Source organism: Geospiza fortis, unplaced genomic scaffold (genome assembly GCF_000277835.1).
Source record: "Geospiza fortis unplaced genomic scaffold, GeoFor_1.0 scaffold633, whole genome shotgun sequence".
Taxonomy (NCBI): domain Eukaryota; kingdom Metazoa; phylum Chordata; class Aves; order Passeriformes; family Thraupidae; genus Geospiza; species Geospiza fortis.
The window spans coordinates 91,714-110,386 of NW_005054531.1; the positions used below are offsets into that span (position 1 = coordinate 91,714).

At 42.5% G+C, this 18,673-nt stretch overlaps 1 protein-coding gene across 1 annotated transcript in view; it reads left to right on the top strand.

The window, feature by feature from the left end:
- The window catches only part of RFC2 (replication factor C subunit 2), a 27,501-nt gene that overhangs the window by 465 nt on the left and 8,363 nt on the right, over positions 1 to 18,673 (top strand). The window lies entirely within an intron of this gene.

Below are 18,673 nucleotides of genomic sequence, written 5' to 3' on the forward strand. Positions count from 1 at the left end.
ACAAAGGGGCCGGTCCGGGGCCGCCCCGCGCCGAAATCCTCCTGGTTGCCGGGCCCTGGCGCCTCCCGGAATGGGGTGGGAGGGTGGAAAGGCAGCGCCGAGGCTCCTCCTGGCTGCCCGCAGCTCCGAGGGCTCCTGCTCTAAAATCTGAAATAATCGTAAAATCGCCTTTTGCTCGCTGGAGCCGCCGCCTCCCTCCCCGCGGCACTGGGATGGGGCTCTGGGAAGGAGGAGCTCTCCAGGCACACCTGAATTTAGGTGGTAGCGATTTTGATTGATACAAAAAGGGAAGGGCAAGAGATGCTTCCTATTAAAAAAAATAAAGGAGAAGCCCTCTAATTAGCCGGGATTTAACGGGGAACGCAGCAAAGAGAACACATCTGCAGCTTGGAAACTCGTTGATTCAAAGCAAGGATGGCCGGGCTGGGGTGGTGATCATCACCTGGCCTTCACCTCTTCCTGCTGCTCCCTCCCAGAGCCGTGCCCGGGCTGATATTGCACGGAGATACAAGGGAGCAGGGCTATACAATCATTTAGGATGGAAAAGCTTTAAGCTCCTGGAGTCCCCAGCACTGACAAGGCCACCCCTGCTCCATGTCCCCAGGTGCTAATTCTGCACATGTGCTAAATCCCTCCAGGGATTGTGGCTCCACCACTGCCCTGGGCAGCCTGTGCCAGGGCTGGACAACCCTTTTGATCAGGAAATTTTCCACAATGTCCAATCCAAACCTCCCCCGGTGCTCCTAGGGGCTGTTTTCTCTTGTCCTGTCCCTTGTTCCCTGGGAGCAGAGCCTGACCCCACCTGGCTGCACCCTCCTATCAGAGAGTTGTGGGGGGTGAGAGGGTCCCCCCTAAGCCTCCTTTTCTCCAGGGAAAGGAGCATCCCTAGCTCCCTCAGCTGCTCCTCATCAGAATTGTGTGCCAGACCCTTTGCAGCTCTGCTGCCTTTCTCTGTACATGTTCCAGCACCTGTCTGGTGCGTGTGCCCTCAAACTGCATCCCTAATTTAGACAGGAGTGGAAGTGCTTTGCACAAGGGCCATAACTCCATTCAGTGTACTTCATTACCTCTGCAGACACCCACATCACCCAAGGGGCAGCCCAGGATATTTTGCACATCAGATGCTGTGGTGGGAGGCCCCAGGGTATGCAGAAAGAGAGGAGGCTCCCACCCAGCAGCAATCCCCAGATTTGTGGCTGTGACGCTGCTCTGATTTGCCGGCAGGAGCCCAAAAAAGCAGAGATAGAAGTGAAGGAGGTGCAGGCACCAAAGCAGAGAAGAATGGAGCTGAGGTCAACTGAGCATCACCCAGAATATGAGATTTGACGGTCCTGGCTTTAGCAAGATGATCCAGTCCCAGGAGGCAGCTGTAGGCATCCTCATTTCTCATCTTGCAGGGAGGAAGCCAAAGTCAGAAGTGAAATGGTTGGTCCAAGCCAGAAATAGAACCTGAACACCTGACTTCAACGCCTCTGCTTCAACTGCTAGTTACTGTATTTCCCTGACATTTTCCTACATCCAAGCTCAAGTCATTGCTTTGCAGTCTGTGTACAAGAATTTTTGTCTCCCCTCCAATCTATAGTTGCCTAGGGAGACAGTATGGCACCAGGAGAAGAGTGAGATGAGAAGGTGCCTACTGAATCAGGCTTGGGCTCCAACAGGACTTCTCCATCCAGCTCCACCCCTGGTTTGCCAGCTCAGTCAGTCCCTGTCCTTAGGTCCAAGTCGCTTTCCTTATCCAAATGGTGGCAGAGCAATGATGGTGACCTCCCTTTGTGAGACTAACAAGAAGCATTACATGCAGACATGCCTTTGGTAAGGAGGAGTATAAATTTAAAGAAGTTCTGAAAAAAATATCCTCTTTAATATTTTCAGGTGCTTCAGGGTAGGATTTCAAATCAGGAATTACTTAGAAGTTAAACCTCATTTTTGATCAATTGTACAATTTTATGCTCGATTTTATATACACTAATTTGTTCTCAGTACAAATAACTTCTGCATAAATGTTTAAATTACAGCCCTGTTCTGCATGACAAAGAAGGTCAGCAGGTCTGGGGTTATGTTTTGCCTGCAAAAAGTATGTGGTACCCACAGCAGCTGTGGGAGGAGAATCAATCCCACTGGCTTCAATGTGATGAAGCTAGAAGAAAGTTCACAGCTCTTGCAGTCATTTCCTTGAATCGTTTTGACAAATCTGCCTCTCTGCTAAAGTTTCTCTGGGGAATTTCCAGGGAAAGCAGGAAGGATCATCCAGGGACAGAGCTGTGGCAGTGATGTGGCTGAAGTGCCTGTGGACTTGAATTTGTGTCTTCTATCAAGTGCTCCCACAAAGCTGTCCCTCAGCTTCTGTTTTACCTGCTTGTCACAGAGCTTCAGGGTGACTGTAAGTGTTGAAATGCCATCATCCTACAGACACTACTATTTCCCAATAACCATTTCTTTATTCACAGGGGCTTATGTGCAGGAAAAGAACCCCTCATTGATGTCCCAGACATGGGAGGGCACAGGAGACACTTAAGTTCCAGCCTTGTTAATTTTACACAGGTGAGCAGAATAATAACTTTAATTAAACCATTATGTGTAGAGAGCTGGTATGTAATCTCTGACATCTTTGGGCTATCACATTTTCCTGATAATACTCTCTACTACCCTCTTATTTTCTGTGATATGATATATATCTTGTTTTGAAAGGTGGCTTCTCACAGATAGGCAAAACTGTCTCCACTTGACTGATCCATTACTGGGATTTGACAAGTATTTGCATTAGCTGTTGGGCTCTCTAAAAAACTTCACTGCTGTTTTCTTTTAAATTACTCTGACAAAGAGAAGCATCACATAGACAATGTAACATAAAAACCAAGGGAATACTCATGCCTGCATCTAGGGAAACAAAAAGAGCAAACATTTTGTGTTTTGCTGTTATCTACAGTGTTTAAATAAAGACAGACAAAATGTTGAAGTACCTTTCCATTTTATTCACAAGCATCAGAGATAAAGCACCTCTCTGCAAAGAGCTGATGAAACACTCAAATTGTCACATAGCAGTAAGTTACCCACCCTAATGCCCCAATCCTTCACTTGTTCCCCAAAGGCAGCAACTTTTCAAGATGCCAGTTCACATAAAGGCCACATGAAGGGGTGGCAACAAGACCCCAGGTGCCAACAAGGGTCATGAATTGAATCCCTTCATTCTTTTCCCTACCACAGGCCTAGAAATCCCTGCCTCTGTACTGTGGGAATTGAGTGGTGGCAGAAACTATATTTGAAAATATTGCACAACTTCATTAATGTCAACTTTCAGTTATGTGATTTCCAGCACCTCAAAGGTGCAGCTGCAATGACAGCCTAGGCTCCTACTGTTCAGTCAGGCTGACACTATAAAGAGCCTTCTGCATCTGGGGGCAGAACACAAAATTCCAGCACTGGTGGGAGGAACAAGATTAAAGCAGTGATCTGAAGAAAAGCTGTTTTTTTCTTTTGATTACAGAGCTGCTGAAAGACCTTCTTATCTTGAGGATCAGTGGCTGCTTTAGGCCTTACTCATTCTAGGCTAAGACTAAAGTTCAGAAACTTCTTATAAACAGTCTTTAAATGAAAATTAAGATCTTGCATGGTTGCAATGACTCAGCCAAGTGGCAACATGTTTTCAGGCATTTTATCTGATCCAGAGCCACCACAAGGCCTCTAATATCCAGCAGATTGTGTTGTGTCTAGATAGGTGAGAGAAACCTCTCATCTTCAGACATTTATATCCAAGCCAACTGTCTAGGCTTTCTATGTAATGAGTGCAGAGGAACAGGCACTGGGGTAGAACTCCCCTCACTGTACTGCAGGCACCTAAAATGGATGAATTTCTCTCTAATGATGCTGTCCCACATCCATGAATTAAAGAGATATTTGAGAACTAGCCAAATGAGATGTTTAAAGGTAAGTGATGAGAATCCCACTCATCTCCCTTCCAGGAACACTCAGCACAGCTGATGGAGCTTATTTGGGTACACACAGCTCAGAGGTGTGTGCTGGGTGCACTCTTGTCTGAAGGCCTCACATTGTTGTGTTTCACTACAAGAAATGAGACTTTTGGCCAGGATTTAACATGAGCAAGGTCTGGCTCCAGGACCCTTTAGGGGAGCACACATGGCTTGTGCACTGTGCTGGAAAGTGCTTTGGGAAGGGCTTTCTACAGCTGACTTCTGTGAGTTCCTGTCTATTTCTTAACATAAAAGGAAGTGTGGGTAGAAATATGTTGAAGTATCATGGCAGTTCTCATTAATTATGAAAATCAAGAGGAGCTCTTACTGCTTTTTTAGTGTGTTTCCTATACTGAAATTAGTGCATTAGCTGTTACTTAAACTCCAACCATCAGTATAACTTAATCATTAACACAGCCTAGTTCCTGTTGTTCCACATTTTGAAAGTAAACTACCTTGCTGCAGTAGCAGTGATTCCAAGGAATGTGGGACAGCACTCCACACAAAAATAAAACAATAAGATGGATCATGCTGCAGGATTGAAGAAATAGTGCCATTTTCATGTTTCCTGCAAGCCCAAAGGCAAGTGGATGTTCAGAGAAATTCAGCATCCATTAAGTGGAGGCCTTCTGAAATTCTGTGTTCGTCCAAATACCCTATGCAAGTTCACCCTGGCAGGGGAGAACTTGGAATAGCTCTTTTATTAAGTCAGTAGATTATTGTCAGTCTTTCACCTGAGGATGAAGCTCTTCTTTACAGATGAAGTAAATGACTCATAGAGAGGAGAAATAATATCTGTGAACATAGCTGTTCATTCAGCTGAAACAGAAATGTGTTGGTTGACATCTGCATTTCAGAGTCAAACATCTACAACTAAGCATGACTGAAAAAAAGCAATACAGGAGGATCAGAGCATGGAGAGACTGAAGGGAGATTTGGCAGTAATGAGCATAACATCTTATTCATGGGTGGCAGGGAACAACACAGCAAAAAACCAGAGGTTAAGTAGTGAACAAACCATTCCAGCACAGTACCACATATTTGCTTTCCCTGTTATGTTTATTTTCCCTACCCCCACATTGCAAAAAACCCATATTTCTATATTTAAAGACCAGGTTTTGTCACTGGTAGATCTAGAAGTACATAAGCAGATCAATCTGGGCAGCAGGTGAAAAAAAGTAGAACCTTGTTGGAACCACTCCATCATTGCCCTAAAGGCCCTAAACCTTGTTGCTTGTCTAAATCAAGACTAAAGAGCACACTGTCCTTTACTTAGTTCATTTTCAAAGATCAGGGCAACTGGCAATTGCACTTACCCAGGCTGGCCTAGAGACAAAAGAGACTTATAAACCTCCTGACCTCAAAGGTGAGCAAAAACCACCTTATTTTGTAGACTTGGAATCCAATTTGAGAGGGATCAGTTTATTGTCCAAAGGCCCCACTAACACACAGAATCCAGGTAACCAGATCCTGGCATTATCATGTTCTTTATCCAGTTCATGCACTTCTCTTTATACACATTCAATCCAGCCTTAGGGCTCCCAGTGTGGTTCCTACAATCTATTGATTAGGTGAAGCATAGCCTGTTTTATAAACCTCTGATAATTCCCTGTATAGTTCCATGAGTCCTCCAAAAAGCAGGGAGACAAAGATCCACCATAATGGGGCAACTCTGCATTTTTCCAGTTGTCAAAGCATCATGGGCATGCCTGCAAACTGTCCAAGCTCAGTCTCAGTGCATTGGAAATCAAAATAGCTTCTGAATCAATATTTTTCACTAGATATCAAAAAAATTATTCTCTTCTATATAGCTCTTCTTGTTGTCACCAGGGGTGTCAAGATTTATTGTGTTCTCTGACCTCGTCAAATAAGTTCTGTAACAAACTGGAGCCACCCTGTACTTTGTGAGAAAAAAAGAAAAAAGCTGTTTATTTCCATGTTGTTTGGGCCTTGCCACAAAGACTGTTTTAGACCCAAAAGAAGCACCAGATGTTTTCTAGCAGAGCTACAGAATGTACTGTGAGAGGCAGGAGAATCCTGTTTCCTTTTCATGAACTGAAGCATGTTAGAAGATCAAAGCTGAGGGACAGGAGCCAGGATGAAAAAGTTTCCTATGTCTGCCCAAAACTTCAAAAAAGATTTCAGTATCTACAACCAAAGCTGTGTTTAATGGGGAAGGGGAGGAAAATGAGGTTTCAATTCTGACACTTAAGCCAGGATTTTAAAATGTCGTCAGCCAGCAGTGCCTGGACATGGTTTGGATTGCTGCTGTGGCTGTGGGCACTGAAACATCCAGTTCAGTTTCTCAGCCTTTAATTCTCCAGAAAAGCAAAACTATCCTTAAAAAAGGCTCTGACACTGTAATTTAACATAGGGAATACTTTCCCAGAAGATCCCAAGGCACACAAGGAACAATCTTTGTAACAACTTACAGATGAGAAAAATTGGAGCATGAAGGCCCACAGTCCTATGCAGGATCACCTCCAGTCCACTGATGCCCAGTCACTAAAGCAGCCAGCTGGTCCCAAACAGGTTTGTGTAGTGGCTGGGATGTAAATCTCACAATAATGAGCTCTGCCAGAGCTGTATGTGAGGTATGAAATAGCAGCAATTTTCCTGTGTAAGGCAGGAGGAGTCTGGAAAAGGTAGGAGTACAACTAACTGCCCTCTGCTTCCTGCCAAAAAAGGGATACTTTTAATTTAGGAGCGGTTTCAACCAAAGACCATGTCTGGCCTAATTTAAATACCACAGTGTTGGGCAGAGCATAAAAATAAGTAAGTAAGTAAGTAAGTAAGTAAGTAAGTAAGTAAATAAATAAATAAATAAATAAATATTACTGCCCACAGTAATGGGCAGAGCATAAAAATAAATAAATTAATTAATTAAATTACTGCCCACAGTAATGGGCAGAGCATAAATACCCTGCCCAAACCCTCAGCACATCATGTCTCAGTACTGATGGAACAGGCTTGTTATCATGTCACCAGGAGAGCACTGCAGAACCATCCTCTGATCCCTGCTGTCAGTTCTCAGTAAGACGGTAAAAGGTTTAAAGAAAAGGTTTATAAAAAAGAGGGGTTTTTTAATGTAGAAATATTATTAAAAGGTTTATAAAAGGAGGTTATTTCTTTATGCAGAAATATTATGTCCTGTGACAGGAGAGTAGCAAGGTGCCCCAAATGACCTCACTCACCAACTGGATATTGCTGCAGGGATTGCCAGGAGGTAAGGGCAGCCTTGATTTCCAAAAATCCCAGCCTTACTAAAACAGATGTAGAAAGGCTGAGAAAGCTTGATCCTTTGCCAGGTGTTCATTTTCATTTTAGAATGTTTATTACAGAAAATCCTTTATGACATGGATTTCAGCTGTCAAATGCTGTGATATAACCCAGATCCAGGAACTTGAACACACTTCTTCAGTTTCCTGTCAATTTAATTGTATTAATTGCACTACATGAACTACATATGTTCCAGTAAGAAAGAATCACTGTGAAAATGCACCCAGTGTGGTGTTCTGTAGAGCACTCCTCAGCAACACATGAGAATTGGATCCTAATCCAGTTTTTGGTTTTACTGCTGGTGTAAAACAGAAACTCCATATCAACAACTGCTTTCACAACAGCAAAAGAGAAACAATGATACTGACCTGATCTGTAAAGTGCTTTAACTCATCAGAATGAATATGGAAGGCACATATTAAAATAGCTAATGCTGCCTTCTCTGTTCCAGCCCTAATTACTGACAGATGAGCTCAATATAATATACAGCAAATATGAAGTTAATAAGTAAAAAAAAACCCCAATATAAAGCTAACAACTGGGAAAATACAATTAAGGTAAATTATCCTGTGGAATTCAATGCCAGAATATATTAAAGGTAATTAGCATAGTTATATTGCAGCAGTAACAATGTTAATTCTAATTAAATTTAAAAGGAGGAGACAACTCAACTCTTGAAGAAACGTAAACTTTTCTGAACAGATTCTGTGATTGTTGTATATCACACTTGAGGTTTGTTTCTCTTTTCTTTGAGTCTGTGGTAACAGTGAGCTTCTCAAAGGGGGTGTTTGCCTGAACAGGCATCTGGCCTGTTCCAGTCAGTAATTCACCTGTACCTTTCATTTCACATCTTTTGCAATACTTCTAGGAATGTTTGTGGTAACAAAATAGAAATAGCAGGTTACTATCTGAGATGTTTATTGAAGAAAGCAAATAAGAAATTAAAAGAACCCTTTTTATTTTATGCAAAAGACAAGTATAAATTAAGCCATATAATGCCCATTTAGCATGCTAAGAAAAGAGATGAAGATACTTCCAAACTGGGCTCAAAATGTCATGGAAACAGCTGTCATCCCAACAGACTGAAATTCATTTATTTGTTGTATCCAGGAAAGTTTGGCAGAGAAACCCCCTGCATTCACACCTAGGTATCACACCAAAAGCTGTGATTTTTAAGCAGACTACAAATACCAACCCAAAATCCAAACAAATTATTGTACCTTGTTTTTTGGTTGGTTTTTTTTTTTTTTGTTTTTTTTGTTTTTTTTTTTTTTTTTTGGTTTTTTTGTTTGTTCCCATAGTAAATACTTTTTGAGCTAGATTTAAGACATTATTAATGCTTTGTGACATCAAGGTTGTAAGACAAAGCCATATTGCACTTCCAGAGAGAATTGCCTTGCAAATGACACACTGCTGTGACTTTCAAGTCCCAATAGTCAAGGAGTTGAAGTCTAACAATTTCCCCACTTACAAAATCTGCTCATGCAGATCCTTCTTCACAGGGCTGATGTGACTGAAGCCCTGAAATTGTTTCATGGAATATAAAGAGGATATTAGAGATAACCCCTGTAAACAGCACTTCAAACTTGCAGAGCAGTTTCACTCTATCCCCACATTGCAAAAAACCCCCATATTGCTATATTTAAAGGCCAGTTTTTGTCCCTGGTAGATCTAGAAGTACATAAGCAGGTCAATCTGGGCAGCAGATGAAAAAAAAGTAGAACCTTGTTGGATTCACTCCATCACTGCTGCCTTGGGACTGTGCTGTTTTGAGAGGTGCCAAGTGTATGAAAAATCTTGTGAGCCTATATCCCAGAAGCAGAGAGAAGAGTGAAATACTTCTGCTGTACCAGTGTGGGCTTGCAGGAGGCAGGCATCATTCTCAACACAAAATAAGACCTGTCCCACAACAATTGTGCCATTTGTTTTCACAGGAAATGTGCCTGGAGACTGCCAAAGCCAAGGCCTCAGCAAGGACATGCTGCCACCCATCTCTCCTGGAATCCCTGATCTCTGCAGCAGCAGTTTGCAAAATCACTTCCCAGCTCCACAAGCCACATCCCACAGCTGGCCTGTATGGGCTTGTCTCAGTGAGAAATGATTTTGTCACCACTGCCATGAAACTTCATCCAAGCACCCAGTGCTAGAAGCACATTGTGCTCCCAGCCTACTGAGTTCAACAAGGAATAGCAGCCCAAATTTAGAAAAAGTCATAAATCCAGGTTTAACTCCACCTACAGGAAGTATCTCCAGGAAATCAATTCGATTAATCAGCTGCACAGCAAGTGCACAGTTCCCTAATCAGGATCAGGCCTTTCCCTGTGCCATATTTTTTGAGGTGCAGTGGGATGTCATTAAGAGACAGCATAAGCTTTTATTTTCTAAACCCTTCATTTCTTCAATAAAGATCCACTTTGCTGCAGCATAGGATTTTCTAATTATACTTTTCCCTTCTACTCTGTTTTCCAGCTACATAAAGAAGTCAAATACCTTGCTTACACTGACTGATGTATGGGGGAAATAGTCTACTTCTGGCAGCTACCTTTTCAATCATTCATTTCCATAAAATTCCAGTTTTAATAAACTGATTTATAACCCACAATCTAGACCAGGTGAGGTGTATCTTGTTCCTCTGTACATCTTTCACTTGATGTGCATGTGTACACACAACATGCTGTAGCACTGTAGCCTGAGGTTATTTTCTGTAAGTAATATTTCCATTCTGAGATGAGATTTACTAAGCACAGTTGTGATTATTACAGTGATACAAGGGAAGTTCATGAGGGGGATTTTGCTGTATTCTGGTTGTATTAGGTCAAACCATCCACTCACAGTTAAGCCCAGTGAAGCTTCTGGCAGATAATCTGTACAATCAATCCCATTTTTAAAGCTGCTGTAGATGCACTTTACAACAAAGATTGTGTTTGCAGCTCTGCATTTCTCTATTCCACTCCAACAAGTCTCCTAGAGTGAAAGAACTCAGTGCAGGTGGCATCAGTGTTTGTATCACCCATCAACAGGAGATGAACCCTGGAAGGCAGAGAAAGCAACAGCACAAGCCCAGCTCACATTCACCCTAATGACAATATGTAACATTTTGTGACATTTCAGCACCTTTATCACCTTATGCCATGGCATTTCAGGAGGTTTTAAAACAGGAATTCACTGATCAGACAAAAAGGGATGTCTCTGAAGAACAGTATAGTCACAGAGGACTTAGAGCACACAGTTTATACAGCCCTACTGCTTGGGAAGCACCTTGCCTAAGAATCCTCCTCTAGTGCAACAATAAACCATATTTTACATTAATAACAACTGAAATACTGAGTAAATATCTTGAACAACTTTGTTTAATTTAATAGAGAAGTGGATGAAATAACCAAATAATCACCAAATATGCACTGTAGGGGTGAAGGAATCTGCATTTCATGTTTAGGGATTAAAACTAATATTCTTCAAAATCTAAGACCTTTTTCTGAGCTATTGGTCAACTTGTATTTAACCAAACCTGTACAGCACCCTACACAAATACTCTGCATGTACAAATATGTAAATACATGCATATAGACATGCTTATTAATATGCATAAATCCTGCACAAATGTAATTATTTAAGTCATTAAAGAAGGAAGTCACATGTGCTCAGTATAGGGAATAAAGGCCAAACCTCTCTCTTCTTGGGCAAGACATTTCAAACTTTCCTGGTTTAGTTTTGCCACGTGTATATTGGCAGCATCTTTTTTTCCAGTAAATGTGCCAGCTGGATGAAAGAGGATTTTAGCCATTCAGGTAAAGTTTCTATCAAAATCACAGTTTCTATCACTGACAAGCATACATGCAGAACTGGAAAGCTAAATCCCAGAATAGGCCTGGAAACAATTAGGAAAATACATCTACCAAACTGACCTGTTCTTAGCTGATACGAGTACTGAATTCGGGGAGTGTCTTAGGAGACTTATTAAGGATCCAGAAATAGTGTGGGAATCAGTCTCAGATCTCAGCTCTGGTACCAGTATAACAGTCAAAACAAATACCTACACAAAAAGCTTTGCTTAGCAGCCTGGAAATTTCCAGGACAAATGATGTTTAGGGGATAATAGTTCCTAAAGCCCAGAAAAAAAAACCCATAGTAAATACTTTTGGTATTTACTCATATGGGTAAGAAAGTAGTATTTGACATCCCTTCACTTCATCCATTAAGTCTTCAAAGTAGGAGCTCAAGCACAGTAACCAACAGGGTAAACATTATTATTTAATATTATTGTTTGCATATCCTGTCTATTAAATCTGAACAAAGTGCCAAGACAAGAGGAGCTGCAAGAAAAATTAAGCAAATGCAAAAGAATCTTGATAAACTCTTGAAACTGACAGAAAAATCAAGGTGTGATTCAGTGATGGCAAGAGATTGTACCACTCTAAATTCATCTGGACAAACAATAAAATAATAAGGAAAAAAACGGTGGCAAAGAGACTGAAAACTAAGCATTAGCCATCAAAAATTTCATTTGAAACAAAAAGTTTTAATTCCTTAGTTACAAACTGCTTGAAATCAGATATTACAAAGTCAGCTGTTCCTCAGTATTGGCTCCAGACAGCACAGCTCACACTGCAAACAGCCACTGGAATAAACCCTCGAACCCTTTCCTCTCTCCTCTGTTCTCCTTGTCAGTGAGGCCAGAGGCATCAGCAACCACAGCAATAAAAAGCACTGGCAGTGGTTTCCTCCCTTCATGGCTCCAGGAGAACAGCTCATATTTTATTCATGAAAAACGAGGCCTCTGGAGGTCTAAGCAAAGAAAAACAGGAAGCAAATATTTCTTGGGGACAGTTGGTCACAGGCTGGCGAATGTCCAGGACATCAAGAAGGAGGGGCAGGGGTGCAGGGTGGAAGAATGAAAGCTGCTTTCCCTGCAGCCTTGCTGCTATGGTAGGAAGGAGGATCACAAAGGGCAAACTGCACCCAGAATGTCTCCTGTGTTGACCCAGGAGGAAACACAGCTGGTGTCCTGCAGTGGGGATCCTGCAGGGAGTCACTGCCTCAGAGGGGCAATCCAAGATGTGCAGTCAGCACAGATGCACTACAGGATGGGATCCCTCCAAGGTTTAGTTGGGAGAGCTTAATATTGACCCCAGCCACCTGCACAAGCTCTTACTTTCTCTGGGTAATTCCTCTCCCCGTTTTGCCACGCTTCACTCGTCCCAAAATCACATCACTCTAAAGATTGTTTTGCAAGTGCCTTTAGAATAGGACTACAGGCACTTGCAGAAGTGCCTTTAGAATAGAAAAGTGCCTTTTAGAATAGGACCGCTCCTGAGGCCAGAATAAGCACATTCATGGAAAAGAGATCTCTTCCCAGGCAGACAGACAGCTCTCTTCCATTTCCTTGTGCCCCCAATAACAGACCCCCCTTGTTACCAGTAGAGAAGACAATCCTCTGCAATCCTTTGCTTTCCTGAGAAGATGACATGAAGGTGCAGATGTCATTTGTCATCTCTAGTTGTGTGCACAGGAACAGCCATCAGTCCCTCACAGATCAAACCCAACACCCAGCACTGGCTGTGCCTCCCCTCAGGAGCCTTTCCTGGTTCTGAACTTTAATTACTTTGCACAGGACACTTTTAACAAAAACTTTCTGAGAAGTCTGAGCTTCCTGTGATTTCTGGAATCTTAAGGGAAAGAAAGATGCTACTTGCTACTTTCTGACAGACTTCCTAAAACATGACACATGCAGAAGAGTTGTTTCTTGAAAACTACAGAAGAAATGTAATGTTTTACATTAACATGCCTTCTCCATTGTTTTAATTACTGCCTAATGAATTTTAGCCCTCAGAATATTTCCCTTGTATGGCTGAGAAAATGAGAAATAAGTCATAGCAGAGCAGTCAGAATGAAAAGAAGAGGAAAAACCAACACAAAAACCCTCACACATGAGAGAGGCAGAAAATGCACACAGAGAACTGAAGATAATAAATCCTTTTTTATTTTTGTTATTTTTCTCAGATTTTCTATCATGAGCATTTTAAATCAAACCAGACTGGACCCTTACCTTGACCTTTTGCTAAATTCATCCTTTATGCTTTAGGAACTTGATACCTTGGAATACAGCAGCTCTTCCTTCTGATACTTCTAAATCCATGCTCTGCAAACTTGAATGAATCCAGAGTTCCACAGCCTGGACTGGAAGTTAAATCCTGGCTGTTGATATTGATATTTCATTTCCATCTGTGACATGTACAGAATGAGTGCAGATGAATGTTGAGATTTATTCTGTTGCATTCAGCCAAACAAGGTCTCTGATGAAGTTTTGCCCAGCCTTTAAGAGATTAGATGCAGCTGAAATGAGTTGCATAATGTCATGCAGTACCAATTAGGGGCAGTCAGGGGAGAATGTTCTCAGACTGCTAATGCAAGGAATGAGCACAGAAAGTACAAATGCTGGGTGCACTCTGTCAGTACTGTGCTGTATCATGGCTACATGGTGTCTGACCAAAAGTCCAGCAATACTGGACTTGAATAATACTTGAATAATGTTACTTTGTAACATTAAAAAGTACAATTCACTTTGTATCAGATTTGTTGCAAATTCCTTTTGAAGTTTCTGGTAAACATAAATCAAGCCACTCCCCATTCCCATTTTTATGGGAAACAGAGACCAAGTGTTACATGTGAAAACACAAAGAGAGTGACAGACTGGTAAAAGAATGGATGAACCCATACTGCCGACCTCCATTTCAAACTCTTGGATTGTACCATTCATCAGAGCCCCCAAATCATTCCTCTGGTTCTGCACCAGCTTGGGGCTGAGTCTTCAAGCAGAAAGCTCACAGAGCCATCAGGTTCCTTCTTCTTCTTTAAGATCCTTCCCCTTGCACAAGGGAGCCCCAGCAAGCACTTGCTCCGCAGGATGCTCATTGCAACATCTACATTTGGCAGTGAGTCATGCACAGAGTCACTTTCTCAGCTTCCTCAGTGAGAAGGTGAAGGCTGTGTCCTCCCTGGAGGCAAACAGAACCCTGCTGCAGTCACTAATGGTGACATAAGATCCTGACACAGAGGAGAAAAGGTGATGCTCCATACCAGCCCCAGCTGCAGGTGCTCCCAGGGAGGCTGCACCACAAGAAAAGCATGGCAAGCACAAAAGATCATTCCCCTCTCCTACACTTTCAGCTTCATCAGCTGTGTTATGAGCCAACAGCTGCATTTTGGCATATAGGAAAAAAGTAGGTGTAGAGAATTCACCTGGTTTTGCAGACCGAAGAGGAATTCTAGGAGAAAGTCAATTCTCTTGGATGTCACAGGTGACCTATGTGTCTTTAACCCAGGTTTCCATACTCCCTCTACTGACTAAAGCTGTAACCATGCAGCTGGACTTGGGCTGGACACTCGTTGCTCTCTATTATGTGCTCAAAGAAAAAGAAAATTTCAGTCACATTTTCAGTCTTAAGCATCCAAAGGGCAGAAGAGTAGGACTGGCTGCTCACGGCTGCTGCATCCTTTTCTTGTAACCTAGTGTAAAGCTCTGGACAAATGCCTCAACACATGCGGAAAAATCATAATAAAGCTCCTCTGGCTTAAAATAATGAAATATTTTCAGATGCTTATAGAAAAGAACTGTAAACATGTGCAACTTTAGAGTCTCCCAGTAGCAATAAGCTGAACTTGATCTTTCCAGCTGCTCTGTCACCACTACCTGTGCCTTGCCTCACTTCCAGCACTATGAATTTCCTAACTGCAGATGTTGGTGGCACGCTGCTTAAAATTTTGTGTGGCAGCATTAAAAAAGATTTAAAGGTACCTAATGAAAATGTAAAAAGCAATGAGATGCTGCAAATAGAAGTGCTCAGGTGTCACTTTGTATTTACCCAGTGTGCTGGTGAGCTGCTGTTGCTCTGCAGCTCTTGGAGGTGCACAAGAGGAAGGATGAGGCAGTGGATGGGGAAATAAAAAGGGAAATAAATATGGGACCTCAGCCATTACACTTAGCAAGAGATTTTAAAGGGTACCCATAAAATTAGCTCAGCACAGCTGTACCCCCAAGGCCATGTATGGATAAACACATGAAGAATGGACAGGGCTCATGGTGCTACAAGAACAAGTTAATACCTGTCTATGCTGACAGCATCCTCCCATTCTGCTCTAGAGCTCAAGCACAGCAGCTCTGCAGGAATCAGGGCCCCTGTCAGTCTTGGGTGCAGACACGTCAGGCCCAGGAAACTCCTAATGTGGTGATGCCTCAGTTCATGAAGCACCAGCCCAGCCTCCCTTCTAACAGCCCCACCATTACTTTCACTCCCACTATTTGTTCTAGCTCTGCTTTCAGCCTCAGTGACCACAAGATGAAATGGTTGGTAGCACGAGAATTCATTCCCCTTTCCAGCCTAGCTGTGTGAAAGGGAGAGAGCACAGAGAGGGAACAGCCTGCAAGGGGACTGCAGAGTGCACAGTCCCTGGCAGCGAGGTGATCTGTGCTCTGTGACCCACCTGTGGCTGTCAAACAGCAGTGGCTGCAGCTGGAGCTGGAGCAGTGGGGCCAGCGATGCACAGCCCAGGGAACTCTGCACTTCTCTCAGTACTGCAGCTCAAGGTCTCAGCCCCTGGCCTTGTACACCTGCAGCATAACATGCATGAGTGTTAGCCCTAGCAGTAACAGTAAGCTGAACTCACAGATTTAACCCAAAAGCAAAACAACTTTGAATAGTAGATGGTTCTGTTGTCCCCTCCCTCCCCAAACCACTGCACATGAGAAATTTTTATTACTGAATATACAGATCCATATTTTTTGCTAACAATTGCCTGAAGTTAGTTTGCTCTCATGCTTTATTTCTATTGATTTCTGGGTTTTACACCTCACATCACCCTCGCTCTTGCTTTTCACTGTCTTCAGATACAGCCTCACTTTTAGTGTGCTCTAATTTCAATTTGTTGTTCAAACTCCAAACAAGCCACACTCACTTTCACCAACCATAGCATGCAAATTAGCAATTCTTTTGTCACAACTTCTGCATTTACCCAATTTTCTGACAAAACATGTTGTGATGGGCTTCAGTTTCCCCGTGGGGACTAGAGCTGGTGTGAGAGGAGCTTCCATATGATCTGTAGAAGACCTGTTCCCCACACCTCAAGAATTTGCAGCTGGGACTTCCTTGCTGCTTGGCCAAGATCATGATTTATTTCTCTGATGGGGATCTCCACTACTAGTAATAGATGCTGTTTGAATAGACTGAAGAGGATCACTCCCACTGATGAATAAACCATCAGCAAAAAGCCTTTCTCTGTACTCTGTGCTGATTATGAGTACTTAGTAAGCTTTTCTATACATCATTTGGGGTGTGAGGGAGAAAGCTCTGAAAGGATCATCTTAAATTCAGGAGTATTCTCCTTTCAGGATAACACAGTACATCTGCATACACATGTACTTAGGCATTGCTGATGAGACATCAAAAGTTCTGCTATTTCAGCATTGAATTTGGAATTCATTTCACTCTGGATGTATCCTCTGATCTCAACTCAGACTACAATAAGAACTGTTTGGATTTTAGGACATGATAGGTTTTAAACCTTTCAGCTCACATGCGCCTGTCCACATATCCCTAGCAATATTGTTGTGCCTTCAAGAAATACTTGTTCTGTGTTTGATAAACCACTGTGAGAGCTCCTGCCTACGCTAGGGCTGCAGCTCTTTAGGAGACCATGCTCAAAACCACATTTCAACTGTTAGCAGAAACACATCACACAATCTGTCATCAGGCTCTCTGCAACAATTCTTATCATTAGCCTTGCTTATTGTACTTTGAGTGCTTATCAGCAGCAATTCCACACATAGAGTGGTAGAATTAATGCTTGCCAGGAAAGTGATAGCTTTTCTAGAAGCTGGTACTTCCTAAGAGCAGAACTCCTGTTTAATTTGGCAAGAAATCAAAGCATACCCAGGGTGCTGCACTGACAGGCTGTTATGACCAACAGTATTGCACTGTCTCATGTTGGGTTCTGATGAGCACTGCAGAAAATGAAATCTAAAGACAGGAGCAACAGAGTGAGTTTGAGAATTACAGGAATGATCAGTCCAAATACCAAAAAAAAAAAAAGCAAACTCTTCCCTTCACATGCAATATTGCAATATAATTGTGGTGTTATTTAATTATCTTCTTTACTTCCAATGGAGGTGGTTAATCCACTGTTGATGTTAACCCAGCCAGAGACATGAAGGGTGCAGAACAATTCCAATTTTACCCTTACATAACAGTTATCCCACAACCACTAGGAACAACTACAGCTATTAACAAAACAATGTGCAAAACAAAATTAAAGCACTTACCATAAAAACTCACATATGAGACTGCACTTTGCAAAACAGAAACTTCACCCTCCAGAGTTTTAGAGTCTCAGGAGAAACTCATTAAACTCCATCATTGTCAGCCAGTTTTACAGGCTGAAGGCAAATGCTCATATGTCAGCCTCAAAATACCAATAACAGGCACTGACAGTAACACAGGAATACAAACGTTGTGATGAGTAAGAGGAAGTTACTCCCTCAGAGGAGCATCACTGCTCACACTGAGCTGCAAATATGGTCAGTTCTGAGTTCCTGCCTCACACCAATCTTAAATTAGAAACACTTCCCAAGGAATCGGGGCCCAGACTGAAGGACAGATGCTCTGTGCACTGAGCTAACACAAATGTCATTAATTATGTGGAGCATAAACAGAGCTGAAAGATGTACCAAGGCCCCAGTAACTACTGAGGTTGAAAATCTGTACTGATTTCCAAATTCTAATGCTATGGAAACAACAACCCAGTTCTCTGTCAGGGGCTGGTAGCATGTAGGGACACCAATGAGCTTGGTACCATAACACCTCATCAAAATTATAAATTAAGAAAAAAAAAAAATTCTTGACTTAGCTGGATGAGCCACCTTTACTTAAACTGGAAAAGGAGATTTAGAATCATAGAATCTCAGAATGGTTTGGGTTGGAAAGGATCTTAAAGCCCATTTCATTCCACCCACTGCCATGGGGACACTTTACAAGATTGCTCCAAGCCCATCCAGCCTGCCCTTGAACACTTCCAGGAACAGGGCAGCCAAGGCTTCCCTAGCAACCTGTATACATTATAGGTGTCCAATAAATAAAGCCAGAATCATCCCCCAACTATAACATAACTGCTTACAATATTTTGCAATGCATCTTCTGTTGTTTTCATTTGGGGGGAGGGGGGCGTAAATAGACGTAGATAGAAAAAGCAAAGTTTTAGACTCCTGAAATGCAAACATATTATTGTTTTCTTGTTGTTATTATCTTAACACGCAGTAGGGCAGGAAGCCCAGAGCGTCCAAACGGACGAGTACAAGCCCCCCCAGCCGAGCTGCGAGCGGCCTCCCCTCACCAACAGTCCTGGCATGGCACGGCACGGCCCTCACGGGTTGG